This window comes from Camelus ferus, chromosome 15, assembly GCF_009834535.1.
Source record: "Camelus ferus isolate YT-003-E chromosome 15, BCGSAC_Cfer_1.0, whole genome shotgun sequence".
Classification (NCBI taxonomy): domain Eukaryota; kingdom Metazoa; phylum Chordata; class Mammalia; order Artiodactyla; family Camelidae; genus Camelus; species Camelus ferus.
The window spans coordinates 38648860-38666679 of NC_045710.1; the positions used below are offsets into that span (position 1 = coordinate 38648860).

The 17820-nt window shown below is 40.1% G+C and overlaps 1 long non-coding RNA gene across 1 annotated transcript in view; it reads right to left on the reverse strand.

Moving 5' to 3' along the window:
* Positions 1-1468: 1468 nt before the first annotated feature.
* The window catches only part of LOC116668980, a 34212-nt gene continuing 17860 nt past the window's right edge, over positions 1469-17820 (reverse strand). The window contains exons 6-8 of the long non-coding RNA XR_004326324.1: positions 9360-9478; positions 2472-2535; positions 1469-2289 (exon numbers count right to left, since the gene is read on the reverse strand). This is a non-coding gene — a long non-coding RNA (uncharacterized LOC116668980). The remainder of the gene's footprint in view (positions 2290-2471; positions 2536-9359; positions 9479-17820) is intronic.

Sequence of the window (17820 nt, forward strand, 5' to 3'; positions counted from 1 at the left end):
AGAAAACAATATGAAAGAGGGACAGAAAAAGGGATGGAAATAAAATGATAGAAATAATGAATCTCCCAATGTTCCAAGAACTGGGCTTGGGGAGTTATATGTGGTTTTGTCATAGGATCCTCACTGCTCCTCATTTTAGAAATCAGGAAACAGGAGTCAAGTTGGCCAAGGTCACCCAGCAAGTAACAAGGTAGCTGGCCCATATTTGATCTTTTAGAACTGCTGACCGATTACCATGTCAATTTCATTTTTTTTTTTGAATGATATTTCATGGTTAGGCTTTGGTTTTTAAGGCTGAAAATAAAAACACAACATATTTAGTGCGACATTTCCATTTACGTGGGCAATTTCCATTTCCCTTTCATATACCTGGTTAAGGCCTTAGTGGCCCACAGTCACTGAGTAGCCACAATTTAAAATCTGATTTCCAAAGCTCTTTCTTTAGAACGCAACTGCGGAAGACAGAAGGAGCAGATGTCAGTGTAAATGCCACTGCATTGAGACAATTACTGGAAATGTAGCCTACAAGAGGATTTTTCTGAACCCTGCTGATGAACATTTCAGTTCTCTCATTCCCTTTGGCTACAGAGGAACTCAGTTTTAGTGAACAAATTTCAGCTTCTCTCGCAGAGACCTCTTCCTCCAGCGGTTTACTTCTCCACTGAGAGCGTTACCAAATAGCTCAAATATAAGGGCTGATAACTGTATTCAGGACATATTTCTGGACACTATGTTATGACTGTGTCCACCATAGGAAGTTGGTTTTTGTCTTTTTAAAAAAAAATCATCATAAAAGTATCTTCACAGCATGAAACCTGAGAAAGAACTGAACACCTCACACAGTGTGTCAAGAGGAGAGTTAACAAAAAAATTGCAAATATTTTATTTCCTCATCATTTCCCTAAGCCCTCTTGTTGTCCAGACCTTTCTGGCCTTTAAACCACAGGTAGATTCTGGCGAAGCTTGAGACAGATGGCAATGTAGAGTTGCTGGCAACTGAGAAAAATGTGAGTAATATCAAGCATCCACCTTGTAGCTTCAGAGGCTCATGACACCCTGGCTCCTTCCCGAAGCCTCAGGAAGGGTCACTTGCTGAAATAATTTTCTGGTTAACAAGAAATCTATGCAACATTTCATGCCTGGTGTTTCAGAAGCCCCCTCTGAGGGATCTACATTATGCATTTTAATTTAGGTCTACGTGTTTCATTTTTTAATAGAATGAACTGTGCATAACAACACACTTCGCAATATGAAATGAAAAGCCCTTGATACAGTTCATCTACTGGAAGGATTTAACTCTAAATCCAGAACAAATAAAGCAAAATCAACACAGCAGGACTCTAGCTTTCCTCTTCCAACATTTGGTAACTTGTTTGGGCATGGAATGAGGAAAGATCTGGGGCACAGAGGAAGTGGAGGAAGCAATAAAGCACATGAATGTTCAAGACATGCTAAGGAATCCTTAATCTCATCTTGAGTCAGTGACCTTTTATTGAGCATCACATTGTGTAAGACATTGTCTTGAATCCCTTTTGGTCATTTTGCCACATTTGCTGGAAATCAATCCTTTTGCAATTAGCTCAGATTTCAAATAACCTTTGAGAAGTTTTTTCACCATTGCAGCATGTCAATGGGGATTTCAGATTCATTTGAAAGCACAGCAGGAGGGCTAATTTGGAGATAATAGACATTTTCTCTTTGTATTCAAATCCACAAGGTTTTATAGAGCTCCAGGAACTTGTTGATTAATTAACACAAATTTTCTAACAAAAGCTCTGTCCAGGAGTGTGGCAGTGATCTTGAAGAGCCTGCACTCATTCCAACGTCTGACCCTAAGAGGAGTAAGATTCATAGCGTTTAGCTGGTTTGCCTACAATCCCACAGCAGGCAGAGGAGCCACCTTCAAACATGTCTTCCGATGGCAGTGATTCATATTTGGCAACTGATTCTCAGTGTCCGTCCCAAAGACCCTGGAAAGGTGGGAAGCACTGAAGATATTGAGTGGTTCTAGGAGGCGGCCTCCTACCCCTCCTGCTCTCAACTGGTAGAACCTGAAGGTATCGTGTCCTCTGGCAGACGGAGCCATTTCTCTAAGAATTTGGATGAGCTTGACTAGTGGGTTTGGGCAAATGACATGTCTTTAGAAATGGTTTTGCAGTTCAGCCGGTCAGGAACATAATTTACTTCTATCTACAAACCTGGGAAATTACAAAAATCTAGCATTCAACTCTCAGTTCCTTTTCCTTTGTGATGTTCATGAAAATCCTTTTCCTGACCCCAGAAGGTCCTCTGCAATCAGAAAATCATTGTTATTTTTCCTTACTACATTAGTCTAAAAGTTAAAGAGATTGCAATGAGACTGAAAAGAGTTCAAATCTTCTTTCTGATTCCAAACCCTAGTCATTCAAGATCTAACTCCAGTGAGTCGTCACAAAGTCTTCCCCAGCCACATACAGCCCACACTGACTTACCATGGATGTTAGCTGCAGCATCATATACTACTCAGGGCTCTTCCTAACCTGGTTTCTGTAAAAACTGAGAGTTAAATAAAAGAATAAATATGGAAGCCAAAACACCAACTTTATTACCAAGTACTTTAGCTAAGACTAACCCCTAGATTTATTTAGGCAGACTTTCTCCCAGTCTAGGCAGCCCCGGACCTGGGCAAGGGGTACAAACATGCCCAGGTAAAAAATACACTTAGGAAGAGAAGCATTTGGGAGAGCCCACGCTATCTGTGAACAAACTAGTTCCCAAGAGGAGAAAGAAAGATGGAACCATCTAGAGTATGTTTCACCAGTCACATGGGTCACTCCTCCCCTCCATGGGGGTGGAGTGAATAAAAGGGAGAGAGAAGCCTGGAGTGTGCTCAGAAAATTTTCACCTCAAAAAAGCCAGAAATGGGGAAAAAAAAACCCACTTTTCTCCTCAAGCACATAGCTCTGCATAGAATTTATCTGTGCATACTTGTTTGATACCTATACCTGGATTTTTAAGCTTCTTCAGGACAAGAGCCATGTCTTACATGTCTTGTATCCCTCACAGAAGCAAGTGCAATGCTAGGTAAAGAATGAGTATTTAATATATATTTGTTAATAAATATTTGTCTTTGAAAAGACTGATAATAATAGCAGGGATTATACAAGGTTAACTCTTCACATTTGTGAAAAAGTTTACCTTAGAAATTCTAATCTGTTTCATCAATAGGTTGGCCAGTGTGCACCTGGGTCCCAAGTCAAAGCCTCATCCAAAAGACCTGAGCTAAAACCATGCAACCTTATTCTCTATTATAACAAAAACAAAGCAAAACAACACAAACAAACAAAAACTCTATTTTATCATTCAGAACACATTAGCACTCAAAGACCTTGAGTATAATTTGGTGTAAGTTCAATTGTCACATAGAACCTAAATGTCTGTTTCCCCTTAATGAAATATCTATAGAAAATTTTGCAAGATTTGGTTGAGAGAAAAAAAGAAATACACATCAAATTGCAGGCAATAAGAGCCGGAAACTTCTGCTTAAGGTGTAAAAAGAGGTAGGATATACTCAAATTCCTCCAAGTCATTTGATGAAATCTAGCAGTTATGTCATAATCAGAATGAAGAAAATCTATACACTGAAGAAATGCCCTACCAGCACACCAAGCAAACTGTGGGTGTAAAATTCTTGAGTGTTTACACACCATCTGCCTAGATATTAAAAATGCAGTTCTAGGCATAAAGGGAAGCACAACAAATTAAAGAAACTTCTAAACTGGAATGTCCTGAAATTGAAACTCTCAAAGTTCCTCCAAATAGGAGCAAACAAAGTGAAGCCTTCTCTCCGAACAAATACGGATTGCAAAAGCATTAGTGAAGCTGTCACACATATATTCGCCAGTGTCCTCTCCCAGGAAGAGGTAATTTCTAAGTATTCCTAGAAGAAAAAATTAATGCTACCTGGAGACACATGCCTGCATTGATCCACACTAACCAAGGACCTATCTTCTCAGAGGGAAGATCTGTAACTCTCAACCACAATGGACCAGAGACAGTTGATAGAGAAACTCTGTAACAGCATTACACCAACGGTATTGGGGTTCTGTCACCTACAGGGGAGCGTGTGAGGAACACCCTGAGAAAGTAGCCTTCCTAGACAGGGGTCAGCTATTAAGTGCTCACTAGCCAGTCAGCCTTAGGAAGAGATAAAGTAGAAAGCAGGCTCATGGACCAGCTCCAAGAGAAGTCACCAAAGCTTACCCAAACCTCTCCAGCTGCTATTTTTTTTTTAACTTAATGAAGTCATTTAATCATTTCACTTAATGGACACTCATATTGTCCTTATTAGGTGTCAAGCAGGGTTCTAAGTGCTTTAAGCCTCTTAACAAGCCTGTTAGATGATACTCTCTCATTGTCTCTATTTTGTAAATGAGCGCAGAGAGACTAAGTAACTTACCTAGGGTCACACATCTCATAAGTGATTTGAATGTAAACAGTTCAGGCTCTTAAATCCATGTGACTGTGAATAACCCAACAACCCTCTTGATCATGATCATCATGGACAGGTCCTAGTTAACTCTCATCGAGACTGGTAATGTAAAATGTTTGTCTACGTACTGTCAAAAAAAGGACTATAAAAGCAATATAACATTACTATTTATATTGTCCGTGAATGGAATATATTAGAATATATTAGAGTCCCTTCTTGCAAGTAACCTAAAAATGTCTATAGGACACTGTCTATAGGACTGTGGTTCTCAAACTGTAGCAAGAATCCAAATCACTTGGAAGGCTTGCTCAAACTCAAATTGCTGGGCCCCACTCCAGATTTTCTGATTTGGTGGGTCTGGGGTGGTCCCAGGAAGTTGTGTTTCTACAACCTCTCAGGTGCTGCTGAAGGGAACCTGCCTTGGCCAGCTAGGCCTGCCACAACATAATGCCATAGACAGGATGGCTTTAACAACAGAGATTTACTTTTCTCACAGTTCTGGAGGGTGGGAGTTCAAGATCACAGTGTTGGAAGTTTTGGTGTCTCCTGAGGCCTCTCTTTGGCTTGCAGTCCTCACTATGTCCTCTCATGGCCTTTCCTCTGTGTGTGTGCATCCCTGGTGTCTCTCCTTCTTATAAGGACACCAGTCATACTGTACTAGGGTCCCATAGGGGCCTAAGCTTAACTCAGTCACCTCCTTGCAGGCCCTACTTCCAAATGCAGTCACATGGATTAGGGCCTACCCATGTGATCACATTTAATTTTCTCTCTTTAAAGGCTCCATCTGCAAATACAGTTACATCCTGAGGGATTAGCGGTTGGTATTTCAACATATGAATTTTGGGAGGGGGACACAATTCAACCTGTAATAGCACCACACTTTGAGAACCACTGGTCTAGTGAATGCAACAACAACATGTGAAGGGCATGCCCCAGCCAGGAGCCCCAGAAGGGCAATCACCCTTGTGTGTCAACAAATTAAATGTGTTCATTTGAATCTGTTTTCATTGATGAGCATTACTTATGCCTCTCACTCCAAGCCCCACTATGCTGGCCAGGGTAGGGCCCTCTCAGACCCTCACCAGCTGTCTTTCGGTTTTTGGCTTGGAGGAGGCCAAGGTGCAACTTTCTTCAGTTGTCCCGAATCTGGGTTCATCTGACACCAGCCGCCTAAGTTTGACCCCAATGAGATCAAAGTCGTATACCTGAGGTGCACCAGTAGAGAAGTCAGTGCCACATCTGCCTTGGCCCCCAAGATTGGTTCCCTGGATCTGTCTCCAAAAAAGGTTGGTGATGACATCGCCAAGGTGACTGGTGACTGGACGGGTCTGAGGATTACAGTGAAACTGACCATTCAGAACAGATAGGCCCAGATTGAGGTGGTACCTTCTGCTTCTGCCCTGATCATCAAAGCCCTCAAGGAACCACCAAGAGACAGAAAGAAGCAGAAAAACATTAAGCACAGTGGAAAGCCAATCTAAGGTCTCATAGATGCCACTAGATGTGGACTATCATCCCTTCTCTATCTTTTCTCTAAACTTTGAGGCTCACATCCATAAAGCTAAGAAAACCAATATCTCCATGAATTTACTTATGCAATCCAAAAATCAAGCTGTTGCTGATAAAAGTAAGACTGCCCTTAAGAGTGAAACTTTAATTATAAATAAAAATAGATCAGGGTAGACAAACGTAAGTTCACCTTAAAGAGGGAAATGGTTCCCTATCAGTTCTTTTATGTAACAAAAGTACCATAAACTGGGTGGCTTATAAACAACAGAAACTTATTTCTCACAGTTCTGAGGGCTGAGAAGTCCAAGATCAAGGTGCCAGCAGATTCAGTGTCTGGTAAGGGTCTACCTCCTTAAAGATGGATGTCTTCTCATTGTGACTTCACATGGCAGAAGGGCAAGGAACCCCTCTAGGACCATTCTTATAAAGGCACTAATCCCACTCATAAGGACGCCACCCTCATAACCTAATCACCTCCCAAAGCCCCCACCTTCTAACATCATCACCTTGGGGGTTAGGATTCAACATACGAATCTAGGGAGGACATAATCATTCAACCCATAACAGTCCCAGACCTACAAGTCTTGATTTTCATCAGGTTGAAGCTATTTAGACAGCAAAATGAATCTGAAAGGAGGCAAACTGGTCTTAGAAACATGGGGGAGGAAGGCTCCTAGTAGCCCATGGCATGGGACCATTTCAGCAGCATCCAGGGTCCAGTGAAGCACTTGGTTGGTCCAACTTGAATACCAATCCACCTGACGTGCTGTCTCCTTTCTGGAAACATACGCACTGAGATATGCCAACAGAGCTAATGACATGAAATATTTGAGTCATAAGTCCGCTAGTCTTCTTTCCATGGTCATGAAGCAACCTTCTGATAATTTGGTTTCTCATGCACATAACATGTCTCCAGGGAAAACATGCCTGGTCAGGCCAACCAGGAATTTCTGGTCCCATGGTAACTACATTTCTCAAAGTAAATTATTAAGCTGGCATTCTCACTTTATACATCAGCCTGTTGAGAGCTTTCTTTTCATGCATGGGATCTCCCTGAACTCGTGTCAACTCAGGAATACCAAGAAGATCTCAGTTTCTGAACTGAGCCAGCCTCTGGTTCCTCCAGGTATATGCCATCTTCAGAAGCCCCCTAGTGACCAGTCACCTAGTTGTGCAGCACCCTGAGTGGATGACCCTGAAAAAATAACTTTGTGGTTGAGCAACAGGATCTTACTTAAAGAACAAGTAAAGCATAGACCAAAAAGGACAGACTTTGGAGTTAGACAAACTTATGGTTAAATCCTGACCCTGCAACATACCAGCTTTGTTATTTAATCTCTAACTCTCAATTTTCTCACTTGTAAAACAGGGGGAATGACTATGTTTTATATCAGTTGTTCTAAAAGTGTAGACCCTGGATGTCTTTGTTCAAGCTGCTATAACAGAGAACCACAGGCTGGATGGCTCATAAGCAACAGAAATTTATTTCTCACAGCTCTGGAAACTGGGAAGTCCAAGATCAAGGCAGCTGCAGATTTGGTGTCCAGAGAAGACCCACTTTCTAGTTCACAAACAGTCGTCTTTTTGGTGTGTTTTCACATGGAGGAAGGAGCAAGGGAGCTCCCTAGGACCCTTTCACGAGGGCACTAATCCCATTCTTGAAGGTGCTGCCCTCATGACCTAATCATTTCTCAAAGACCCCACCTCCTAAGAGCACCACATTGGAGATTAGGATTTTAGCATATGAATACTGAGGGGGGAATACAATCAGTCTACAGCACTGGACCAGTAGCATCAACATTTTTAAGAATTTGTTAGAAATGCTAAACCAGAAGTCTAAAGACTGAACCCAGCAATCTGTAATTTAACAAGCCTTCCAGAGGATTCTAATGCTCACTAAAGCTTGAGAAGCACTGATATAGATTGCTGTAAAAATTAGATGTCATGTGGACAAAGTGTCTAGTACAGTGCCTAGCACAAAAGCAGATATTCAAGACATTCTTACGGCTATTATTATTACAATCACAGGAAATCTGCAGAATGGAGGATTCTCCCATGATCTCACCACCATAGTAACTATTAATTTCCATTTCTTACTTATTATTTTTAAACATATAGTCAAGATCTTTGTATTTGTTCAATTTTTATAGATTTTTCCTTCTTTATTCAGTAGCATAAATATTTTTCATATGCTGTATAGTCTTCAAATTTCAATGGCTGCCCAGCATTTCACCAGGTAGACACACCATAATTTAAGTAATTATTTCCTTAGTTTTGTCCTACTATGCTGCTTCTAATTTTTCAAGAGACATCTTGGGCATACAACTTACTCTTTTCCTTGGAAAGCTTCAAACTCCTCAACAGAAGAATATCGCACCCCAGAGAAGGAATTTGTGTGAGTGTTCTTATGAAAGGTCTACAAAAAAATTATTATGCCAGTATTTTCGTTGAACTGTTCACTACTAGAAATGATATTCCTCAGTATTTTATTAGGTAGAAAAATAGCATTATTAGAGATTTTTTTAAATTATTACCAAGTTTGAAGATTTGTACTTACTAAAAAGTAATGTGAATGTATAAACTGTTATTTGAATAGTTCAAAGAAACTCACAGTTATTTTCTTCTGTAAATCTATATAAATGGATGATCATTTTTAAATCTGAAAAACTGTAATTCTGAGCTGGTTAAAAACTAATGGATTTCTGTATCCTTTCATGTGAGAGAATATGTAAGTAAACAAAATTGAAAACAGATTCCTTTTACAGTCTTGTGTTTAAATATTTAGATACCTAGTGAATTTTACTATTGATAAATAATTCTAAATCTTGCCTTGCATTAAATTAATATATGCAATATATGAACAAAATTGAAAACAGTATAATGTTAATATTCATATTATCAGTAAAGGCAACTGTATATTATAAAAAAATAAAAACATGATATTTAGTTGCAGTGTAATGAATTTAAACATGGAAGGAATTAAGGTACTTACATCTGCTTTTGAATTACTATGCTGAGAATATATATAAGCTGAAAGATTAGTATTCTTTTGCTGCTGTTTATCACTACCAGTAAGAAGGATACTGTGACTGAGAATGTGGTTTGATGTAATTATAATTGGACAAATGTTTATTCCTACTTGTTATTTTGCTAAGGTCCTGGAATTGTACATTTTGTTTATCCTCATGATATCCTCATGATAAAAATAATATAGTGCTCACAGAGGAAGAAATATATAGATAAAGTGAATAGACTAGAGCTCAGAGATATACATACACACATGCATGCACACAACACACATACAAAGGCACTGGCTTTATGATAAAGATGGGTACCAGAAAGCACGCATTGTTTAGTAGGTGTTGTGTAGATCTCTTACCACCTCAAGTGTTACCACCTTGTTCAAACCACCATAATCTTTCACCTTCACTCCCATCAAAGCCTCCTATCTGGTCTTCCTTTCTCTTATGATCCTCTTCAGTCCATTTAACAGTAATCCTGTTAAAACAGAGTCAAATCATGCTTGTGTTTTTATTGTTTATTGTTCTCAGCTTTACTGGGATAAAATTTGACATGTAATATTGTGTTAATTTAAGGTGTACAGGGTTGATTCAATACTCTGATACATTGCAAAATGTTTACTACCATAGTGTTCATGCTTGTGTTTTAAAAATCTGAACAACTTATATGAAGACACAAAAGAATTCTTCTGGTCCAGTCAGATTAGGCAGAGAATAATAGCTAATAATTATTGCACATTTTCTATTATTAGGCACTATTTGACTTATACGTAATCTTCACTTAAGATTCCACATAATCAATCACTTAATCTTCACAATGAACCTATGAAATAGGCACTATTATTCCTCCCATTTAAAGAGGCACAGAGGTGAAGTGATTTACCAGAGGTCACAAGTTACTTACCTCTCTGTGCAGAGGCAGAGCTGGGAATTTGAACCCTGGAATTCCAGCTGCAGAATATTTGAGCAAGATTTGCAACAGATAGATTTGTTTACTAAGACTTTTAGATCCTCCAAGTAGTTTTAATTAATTAGAAAACTAAGTCATGGTGTTCATAATTGATTTTACAGCTATTATTCAATTAAATGGTAGGAGGGAATTATCAAAAAATCCAGCACATTGTCTGACTCTGTCCCAGCTTTCTGATGTCTGCCTGGTTTCTACCACACTGCTCATTACATTATTCTCCTCTGCAGCAGATACGGGGGATCTTCCCTGGGTTCCTGGGTTGTTCCATTTCCCCCTGGGAGGTTAGACTGATGAGGAGGCCTGCACATCCCAAGGCTGTGCTAACACCTGGCTGTTGATGGAGCAGCGCAGGTGTGGAGGGGAGACAACACATCGCTCGGTTTTGCTGGAGCAGAGAGAGGCGGGAAAGGGAGGCCAGCATGGGCAATAGGGTGATGCAGGCCAAGGGGATTCACTTTGCAAGGCTCAGCTTGTAGTAACCTGAAGCTACTAAAAAACTTAAAGTGAGAAGAGTAATGCAAAGTGTAGGATGGACTTCAGTGTGTGTGTGTGTGTGTGTGTGTGTGTGAGAGAGAGAGAGAGAGAGACAGACAGGCAGAAAGACAGGGAGAGAGAGAGGGAGAGAGGACATTTAACGTGTCAAGGCTCTCTTCTGTGGTGCACAAACCATGTATTTAGACAGGCCCTGCCTAGGGCACCTCAATTATCTAAATTATCTAACAAGTCAAGGACATTAACCCAGCCTTAAAGACAAATATTGACCTGTGTAGTCATGACCTAAACACAAGACATAATTAAACAGTAAACATGAAAAATTGAATGTAGCATTCAACTCTTGGGTTGAGGCTTTGAGAAATCTGGTAGGCAGGAAAAGAACTGATGACCTATTTGCTGTTGATAACTGACATCATTTCTTTTTTTCCAGTTTTATTGAGAATATAATTGACACATAACATTGTATATGTTTAACATAATGATTTGCTATATGTATATATTTTGAAATGATCACCACAATTAAGTCCAGTCCACATCTATCACCTTACATGAACACAATTTTTTTTCTTGTGATGAGAACTTTTAAGATCTACTCATTTAGCAACCTTTAAATATACAATATGCCAAATATAGTCACCATGGTAGATGTTACATCCCCAGAACTGACTTATCTCATAACTGGAGGTTTGTAGCTTTTGACCACCTTCACCTGTTTCCCCCACTCGCCTACAACAACTAATATTATTTCATTTGAAATTTAATAAGTGTGTATCAAGAGCCTTCTAGATTTACCACAGATAATAGTAACTGAAAGTTCCATACAGGTGCTTGACACTGAGCTATCTACTTGAACTGAGTTATCTCATTTGACCTTAACACAACCCTGTGGAATAAGGAATTACTATCTCCATTTTATAGATGCGAAACCTGAGAATTACCTTGATGCCCACAAAAGCCTCCTATCTACTCTTCCTGCTTTTTTGTTTGATGCTCTTCAGTCTGCTTAACAGTGATCCTGCTAAAACGTAGTCAAATCATGCTAGTAAAGAGGACAAAAATTTGAATTCAAGTCCAATTCCAAAACTTGGGCCTTTCAAAAATTCTTTTAGTGATGAAAAATTTGCTCATTTGAAAAAAAGAAGTACAAGAAATAATAGAATAATTAAGAATAATAGAGTGAACACCTATGTCCCTACTACCCAGCTTAAGAATAAAACGTTTCATACAGTTAGGCTCCTATGTTCATTTCCCTCTTGTCTCCCAGAGATGACCATAAACCTGAATTTGGTGTTTATCATTCACAAGCATCCCTTTACATCATTTCTATATATGTTAGTGTACTTAACAATATATGATATTGTTGTGCATGCTTATTTAACATTTAAGTAAATGGTATACTGTAAGTATCTTTTACAATGTGATTTTTCACTCACTATGGTGAGCGTATGAACTTTGTCATGTTGATAACTTTAGCTCTAGCTTGTTTATCTGTGCTATATAACATCTCACTTCATGAACAATTACGATTTATTATCTGTTCTTATCTTGATGAGCATTTAAATCACCTTTGACTTTTATTATTATAAATAATGCTGCAGTCAGAGACGGAGAAGATGGCGGAGTAGAAGGACGCTCGCAGGTCACCCTCTCCCACAAATACACCAAGACCCACATCTACGGACCCACTCAACCAACCAGAGCACCTGTGGAACTCCGACAGAACATCGCCCTCTTCAAAAGATAAAGACGCCAAAAATCTGGTAGGAGAAAAGGAAAAAAGAAAGAACAAAAGGCAAAGCAGCAAGGGACGGGTCCCGCGGGGAGGGAGCGGCAAAGGAGGACTGGTGCTCGCTCGGGGGGTCTCCCCTCTCCAACTGAGAGGCCAGCGGGACGGAGGGGGAGCCTCCGAGGCTCGGATCTGTACAGAGCAGCCCTTGACTAACAGAACTAAGTTAAACGGGCACAGAGCGTCCCCCCGACACCCAGCCTGAGAGGCGGGCCGGCAGCGGCGGGCACGGCTAGGCTGCACAAGCTGGGCGGAGGATGGAAGCGGCTGCACGGAGGCAGCCCCGGGGGAACGCAAGGGGCTGCGCGCCGTGGCTGTGGGTGCACAGGGCAGAACAACCTGGGCCCTCCATAAAACAGCAAGGTTGATGTGCTCTCGGGGGAAGGGTGCACACCCCCATCTCTGAAAACCCGCGGAAAGTTTTCGGGGGAAGAGAGGCGGGGCTCAGGCACAGCCGCCATATCCTCCACGCTTAGCACTCAGGCGGGGGCGGGGGCGAAACCTGCATCCGCACTGAAGGGCTTAGCAGCCACAAAGGCCAGACTGAGACTGGCCTGCAGCCCGGGTCAGATAGGATCCTTCCATTCTGGTCCCTCAGAGAACTTGCTCCACAAAGACAAACAAGGAGCTGGGTTTTGGCTCGGAGCAGGGACAGGGCTGTCCCCCGGTCTTCCCCGAGCCCACCCGCGGAGCGCCGAAATGCAGAGCACCGACCAGGGCGGAGCGCCGAACAGGGCGAGCGCTGACCAGGGCGGAGCGCGCAGCCACACAGAGAGCGGAACTACCGGCGGCGCAGGTAGAGGGTGAGCCGCACCCCCCCCCCCCCCCCCCGCCTTTCGGGCAGGAACACAGCCCCTGACCGAGGTGCTGGGAGGGGGCACGACCCGCCCTCCTACCCGGCCAGTCTGCAACATCTGACTGCGGCATCCGGAGGGGCAGCGACCCGCCCGCCCACAGCAGAGAGCTGCACCTGACCCAGTGTTAGGAGGAGGCGCGATCTGCTTGCCGACAGGTGCTGGGAGCAGCACAGAAGAGGGCGCCAACGGAGGGCCTCTGAAAACAGCAAGCTGAGCTTCCAAAACAGGACGAAGACAGAAAGACTTCACATTAAAAGCACACAGACTCCAGAAGAACACCGACAAACCACCCCCCCCTTTTTTTTTTAAATCTGTCTTTACCTGTTCTATTTTCTGTTACTCTCTTAATCTTTACTTCTTAATTCATTTCTATTTCTCTTGGGTTTTGATGTCCTGCTATTGATTAGACACAGGTTTCAAATACATCTATTCGTCTCCCCCCCCTTTTTTTTGCAAAGGTTTCAAAAGGACGTCTCAACCCAATTAATACTCTGCTTCAACTCACTCTTCTATTATTCATTATACACTGTTTTCAAACCCTCTTTCTCCCTTCTTTTAAAATTCTTTCTCTCTCTCTCTTATTTTTTTTTCTTTTTTTTCCTAAGTTCTATTCCTAAATAGGCATCAGATAGATAAAATCCTTAAGGACCAAAATAAACAACTGATACTCCATAAACCACAGTGCCAAAGAGGTATGAGCAAGATGAAGAAGCAGAAAAACCTTTCCCAATTAAAAGAACAAGAGAAATCCCCTGAAAGAAAGATCGACGAAATAGACATCGATAGCCTACTAGATCAAGATTTCAAAAAAGGAGTGATCGAATTGCTGAAGGAATTAAAAGAGATAGTGTTAGGGATATAAAATATGTCAAAAATGAAATTGAAGCTATAAAGAAGAGCCAAGTAGAATGGGTAAACTCATTGACAGAGATGAGGAATGATCTAATAGCTGTGCAAAGCCGACTAGATAATGCAGAGGAACGAATTAGTGATCTAGAAGACAGGGCAACAGAAAGCACCCATTCAGAAGAACTACAAGAGAAGCAAATAAAAAATAATGAAAATAGCATAAGGGACCTACGGGATAATATAAAGCGCCCCAATCTTCGCATAATAGGGGTCCCAGAAGGAGAAGAAAGATCAAAGGGGATTGAAAAGGTTTTTGAAGAAATCATGACTGAAAACTTCCCAAACTTAAAGAAGGAATCCGATATCCAAGTACAGGAAGCTCAGAGGGTCCCAAACAGGAAGAACCCAAATAGACCCACACCAAGGCATATCGTAATCAAGATGGCCAGAGTCAAGGATAAAGAAATGATTCTAAAGGCAGCAAGAGAAAAGCAAAGAGTAAGTTACAAGGGAACCCCCATAAGGCTCTCAGCTGATTTCTCTACACAAACACTACAGGCCAGAAGGGAGTGGCAAGATATATTCAAAGCCCTGAATGAAAAAAAGATGCAGCCTAGGATCCTTTATCCAGCAAGGCTATCCTTGAGGATAGAAGGAGAAATAAAGAGTTACAGACAAAAAAAAGCTGCAGGAGTTTAGCAACACTAAACCCATGCTAAAAGAAATATTGAAAGGGCTATTCTAAATAGAAAAGCAGCAGGATGCTACAGAAATGAGAAACACACAACTGGAAAGGTGATAACTCATGAATTACAAATAAACTAAACATGAAATTATAAAAGAAGACATACAAATCACTGAGAGTGGGAGAGGGAGGCAGGGAAATATAGAATATTTTTTTCTTTCTTTTTTAATTTTTTTAACAGTAGGATGGGTTTGAGATCATGTTACTATCAGTTTGATAAAAACAGTTATAGTAATGGGTTGATACATTTACAAAAAAGGGTAACCACAAGCCAAAAGTTTACAAAGGAGTCACAAAAATTAAATAAAATCCATGATAATACAAAGGAAAATTACCAAACCACAAAAGGAAGAAGAAAGGAACAAAGAGGATATACCAATTCAACTGCAAAGATAAGTTCAAAATGGCAATAAACACACATCTATCATTAATTACTGTAAATGTTAATGGACTAAATGCTCCAGTCAAAAGACACAGAGTGGCAGACTGCATAATAAAGCAAGAACCTTCAATATGCTGCATACAAGAGACCCACTTTAGGGAGGACACATATAGATTGAGAGTGAAAGGATGGAAAAGGATATTCCATGCAAATGGAAAAGCCAAAAAAGCAGGTGTTGCAGTACTGATTTCAGACAAAATAGACTTTAAAACAAAGGCCATAAAGAAAGATAAAGAAGGACATTTTATAATGATTAAAGGAGTGATACAAGATGAGGATATTAGACTCGTTAATATATATGCACCCAATATAGGAGCACCTAAGTACATACAAGAATTACTAACAGAGATAAAGGGGGATATTGATGGGAATACAATCATAGTTGGAGATTTTAACACTGCGTTAACATCACTAGACAGATCTTCCAGACAGAAAATAAACAAGGCAACAGAGAAATTAAATATTACAATAGAAAAACTAGATTTCGTGGATATTTTCAGAGCATTTCACCCCCAAAAATAGGATATACATTCTTTTCAAGTGCACATGGAACATTTTCCAGGATCGATCATGTACTTGGGCACAAAAGAAACCTCAACAATTTTAAGAAGATAGAAATTATCTCAAGCATCTTTACTGACCACAATGCCATGAAACTGGAAATCAACAACAGAGAAACAAAGAAGAAAAAAAGGAAAGCATGGAGATTAAACAATATGTTATTGAAAAAACAATGGATCAATGAGGAAATCAAAGCTGAAATTAAAAAATACCTTGAGACAAATGATAATGAAAGCACAACCACTCAAAACCTACGGGACCCAGCAAAGGCAGTGCTAAGAGGGAAGTTTATAGCGATACAGGCCTTCCTCAAAAAAGAAGAACAATCTCAAATAAACAATTTAACCCACCACCTGAATGAATTAGAAAAAGAAGAACAAAAAGCCCCAAAAAGCAGCAGAAGGAAGGAAATAATAAAGATCAGAGAGGAATTAAATACAATAGAGATTAACAAGACCATAGAAAAAATCAACCAAACCAAAAGCTGGTTTTTTGAAAAAGTAAATAAAATCGACAAACCTCTGGCCAAACTCACAAAGAAGAAAAAAGAGAGCGCACAAATTAGCAAAATAAGAAAGGAAAGTGGAGAAATTACAACAAACAAAATAGAAATACAGAATATCATACGAGAATATTATGAAAAACTATATGGAACCAAACTGGATAACCTAGAGGAGATGGACAAGTTTCTGGAAACACACTGTCCACCAAGACTGAATCAAGAAGAATCTGAACACTTGAACAATCCGATCACTAGAAAGGGAATAGAAATAGCAATTAAAAACCTCCCTACAAATAAAAGTCCAGGACCGGACGGCTTCACCGGGGAATTCTACCAAACATACAAAGAAGAACTCATACCAGTCCTTCTCAAACTCTTCCAGACGATTGAAAAGGAGGGAATACTCCCAAACTCATTCTATGAAGCCACCATCACCCTGATACCAAAACCAGGCAAAGACACTACAAAAAAAGAGAATTATAGGCCAATATCACTGATGAATATAGACGCCAAAATCCTCACCAAAATTTTAGCAAATAGAATCCAACAACACATAAAAAAGATTATACATCATGACCAAGTGGGGTTCATCCCAGGGACACAAGGCTGGTTCAACATACGCAAATCAATCAGTGTAATACATCACGTCAACAAGAGAAAGGACAAAAACCACATGATCATCTCAATCGATGCAGAAAAAGCATTTGATAAAATTCAACACCCATTTATGATAAAAACTCTCGCCAAAGTGGGTATAGAGGGAACATATCTCAACATAATAAAAGCTATATATGACAGACCTACAGCCAGCATAGTACTCAACGGTGAAAAACTCAAAAGCTTCCCACTAAAATCTGGGACAAGACAAGGATGCCCACTATCACCACTCCTATTCAACATAGTCCTGGAAGTCCTCGCCACAGCAGTCAGGCAAGAGAAAGAAATAAAAGGGATCCAAATTGGAAAAGAAGAGGTAAAAGTGTCATTATATGCTGATGACATGTTACTATATATAGAAAACCCTAAAAGGTCCACACAAAAGCTACTAGAGCTGATTGAAGAATTCAGCAAGGTAGCAGGTTACAAAATTAACGTTCAAAAATCAGTTGCATTTCTTTACACTAACGATAAATCAACAGAAGAAGAAAGTAAAGAAACAATCCCCTTTAAAATAGCACCCAAAGTAATAAAATATCTGGGAATAAATCTAACCAAGGAGGTGAAAGAATTATACACAGAAAACTATAAACCATTGATGAAGGAAATTAAAGAAGACTTTAAAAAATGGAAAGATATTCCATGCTCTTGGATTGGAAGAATCAATATTGTTAAAATGGTCACACTGCCCAAGGCAATCTACAGATTTAATGCAATCCCTATCCAATTACCCAGGACATATTTCACAGAACTAGAAAAAATCATAATAAAATTCATATGGAACCATCAAAGACCTAGAATTGCCAAAGCATTACTGAAGAGAAAGAAAGAGGCTGGAGGAATAACTCTCCCAGACTTCAGACAATACTATAGAGCTACAGTCATCAAGACAGCATGGTATTGGTACCAAAACAGACATATAGACCAATGGAACAGAATAGAGAGCCCAGAAATGA